We start from the raw sequence: 3,589 nt of genomic DNA on the forward strand, positions 1-3,589 counted from the left end.
GTTGTCTTTCGTGGCGGAGGAAATAAAATGCCATCTGCTACTGACGCAGATAAAAACGAAGCGCTGACAAAGATAGAAGCAATCGCTTACACTTCAGGCGGCGGGCGTTGAGCGTTGTGTCTCGCGAGAGGTGCAATCCGAGATCTTCGTCGGTGGTCGCGACACGCAAGAAAAAGAAATGCGCCAAGCAAAAAAAATATAATGGAGGTCACCACGCATCAGTTTAAAATCAGGAGTCTCCGCAGCCAACGGCCAGGCATTCGCAAGAATTCTAGCGATGCTAGCCAAATTTCTTCTCCTCGCGTCAGTTCTAGCCGTGGCCCACTGCGAGACCGACGACAACACGCTGCTCGCCAGGGCCCACAACCAGTTTGGCGTGAACCTGCTGAAGTACCTCGCAGCCCAGGAGCCCTCGTCAAATGTATTCTTCTCGCCGACTAGTATTGCCGCCGCGTTCGGTATGGCCTACGTAGGCGCCAGGGGAAACTCTGAGGCGGAGCTGGATTGATTATGTGTTCGGTCACACCGCTCTCGGACTTACTGGCCGAGACAGAGTGCTCGCAGCGTACAAAAACCTCTTGGAACTGTCGACTTCGCCCAACGTCACTCTGGCCGTGGCCAACATGGTCCTAGCACAGGTGGGCTTTCCCATATCGGAAGGCTACAAACAGCAGCTGCGCGAAATCTTCGACGCCGATTTGAGGTCTGCGGACTTCCATGGGGACAGTCGGAGGGTAGGGGCGGAAGTAAATGCGTGGTTGCGCGGAAAGACCAGGGACAAGATCTCCGGCATGCTGTTAGGGGGTGAGCAGCAGCTCATCGTGCTCTTCATCCTGAACACCGTCTACTTCAGGGGCGCCTGGGAGACCAAATTCAACGCCCGTGAAACGGCGGACAAACCTCTCCTCAACCTGGGCACCAACGAAGTGAGCAAACCGGCGATGCACCTCAGGGCACGTCTTCCGCACACAAGTGTAGATGCCTATCACGCCTCTGCCGTGGAGATACCATACCAGGGAGACAGGTTCAGCATGGTGGTCCTGCTTCCGGACAACCCAACTGGACTCGCGGTGGTCCGGAACGGCATGTCGCTGGACATGCTCGAAGACATCAGCAGCAAGCTAAGCTTTAAGGACGTCATACTCCAGCTACCCAAGTTTGAAATGAGCGTTGATTACGTCTTGGTGCCAGCGATGGAGGCCCTTGGTTTGAACTCTGTCTTCGAAGGATCGGCCAACTTCAGCGGCATCAGCGAAGGCGCCCGCCTTGTGATAGCCAACCCTGTGCACCAGGCGGCCGTCGAGGTGTACGAGGGAGGAACCATCGTGAGCGCAGTCACTCGGTTCTCGTTCCGGCGCACCTCGGCTCACCTCAACCCGCTGCTGCCCATAGAGTTCATCGTAAATCGCCCCTTCCTCTACTACATCAGGGACAGGAGCACCAACCGGGTTCTCTTCATAGGAGAGGTTCACACGCTCTGATACGCCGAGTCTTTCCTTCGCACTCCGGTACGCCCGGACTTTCGAGTGATGGAAATGTGCCACTAACATTACAAAGTATGAAAACACACCTTTTAAATAAAGTGCGCCCTTTTAATACATTTCCTGTCTATTTTCCTTAAGGAAAGTAGAATGGCTTTTTCTTGCTTTTTTATTTTCTTTCTTTCTTTCCTTCTAAGGACTATAGTTAGGTGGAAACCGTATCATGTTGCGTAAAGCAATGACATAAGACTCCTATACCCCCCTCTTCTAATCAAATCAAATCAAATCATATCATATTTTATTCTCCAGCAAGTATCTGGATGGTTACCTGGGCAAAAACTGTACGAACAGCTTGACGAAGGCCCAGGAAACCATTACATGGCAGCAGCTGACAGAACGAAATAACAATAGCAATACAGAAGTAGTCATCAAATCAAATCAAGTACAGCAATCAAGTACAGCAAAAATACAGAAGTTTTCTTAAACGACATATGAAGAAATACGGATTACATGTGCACAAAGTATGTTCGCAGTTGTTTTCGACTAAAGCCAGCAGTATCTTTATGTTTATTGAGAAAAAATGGCATATTGTGAGCCAAGAATTTCTTGGCTCACAATGGCACATTGTGAGCCAAGATTGTGAGCCAATAGAATTTCTTCTATTTCCCTTCGAAATTGCTAGAAGTCTTCAACATGCTTAGCTGCGAGTTTTGACGCTTGCAAAACGCTCTTTCTACAGCGTTTGGAAGAGAGACACGACTAAGAATTAAAGTACTCGTGAAATATCACGAACATAAAAGATATAATACCGATACACTGTAAGCTGTAATGATCATCCTTCTCTCTCGCCCTTTTTCGCGAAAGTTATCTTCAACCACTACACTTAACCATCTTGCGCAGATATGCGCAGTGTCGTAGCCAGAAATTTTGTTCAGGGGAGGGGGAGCTCACGATGGAGCTCGGCCTCCTCTCAGAATTTGTCGAGGGATCACATACATCAATAATAACTGCATTACCATTGTCAAAGGTGCTGCAAACGAATTCTTGGACTCTACGCACAAGGAGACAAGGAGAATACGGATTTTTTTTTCATAAAAGCATATATTCTTCTTCCACAAAAGTTGTGCCAAATACAACTGACATCAATGCTTCTGTGTTTTTCGTCTATTTAACAAGAAAGAAAATATCACACGGCATTTAGAACTACATAAGCGCGAACCCATCAAAGCAGTGCATGGCGCTAATATGATAAGTGTAAAGGCCTTGAAATGAACAAGTTGAGGACAAATATTTTGATGAAACTTTGTCATTCAAGAACCTTGTTTATCATCATCGTCATCACCAGCCTGTTTTATGTCCACTGAAGGACGAAGGCCTCTCCCTGCGATCTCCAATTACCCCTGTCCTGCGCCAACCGATTCCAAACAGCGGCCGCGAATTTCCTAATTTCATCGCTCCACCTAGTCTTCTGTCGTCCTCGATTGCGTTTTCTTTCTCACGGTACACATTCTGTAACCCTAATGGTCCAACGGTTATCTAACCACCGCATTACATGACCTGCCCAGCTCCATTTTTTGCTCTTGATGTCAATTAGAATATCGTCTATACCCGTTTGCCGTCTTTCTTAACGTTCTGCCTAGCAATCTTCGTTCTATCGCTCTTTGCGCTGTCTTTTAACTTTTTCTCAAGCGTCTTTGTCAGCCTCCAAGTCTCTGCCCCATATGTCAGCACTGGAAAAATCCACTGATTGTACGCCTTCCTTTTCAATGATAATGGTAAGCTTCCAGTAAGAAGCGGGCAGTGTCTGCCGTATGCGATCTAACCCATTTTTATTCTTCTGTGAATTTCCTTCTCATGATCAGGGTTCCCTGTTATTAATCGACCTTCGTAAACGTACTCCTTCACAGACTCTAGAGGCCGACTGGCGATCCTGAACTCTTGTTCCTTTGACCGGCTGTTAATTATTATCTTTGTCTTCTGCATATTTATCTTCAACCCCACTCTTACACTTTGTCTGTTAAGGTCTTCAATCATTTGTTGTAACTCGTCTGCATTCTTGGTGAGTAGAGCAATGTCATCAGCAAACCGAAGGTTGCTGATATATTAGC

General features: G+C 47.3%; 1 pseudogene; it reads left to right on the top strand.

Annotated features, from left to right (window-relative positions):
- The first annotated feature begins 277 nt into the window (after window positions 1-277).
- LOC142577781 (iripin-8-like) lies at window positions 278-1,534 on the top strand (annotated as a pseudogene).
- The last annotated feature ends 2,055 nt before the right edge of the window (window positions 1,535-3,589 follow it).

This window comes from Dermacentor variabilis, chromosome 4, assembly GCF_050947875.1.
Source record: "Dermacentor variabilis isolate Ectoservices chromosome 4, ASM5094787v1, whole genome shotgun sequence".
Lineage (NCBI taxonomy): Eukaryota > Metazoa > Arthropoda > Arachnida > Ixodida > Ixodidae > Dermacentor > Dermacentor variabilis.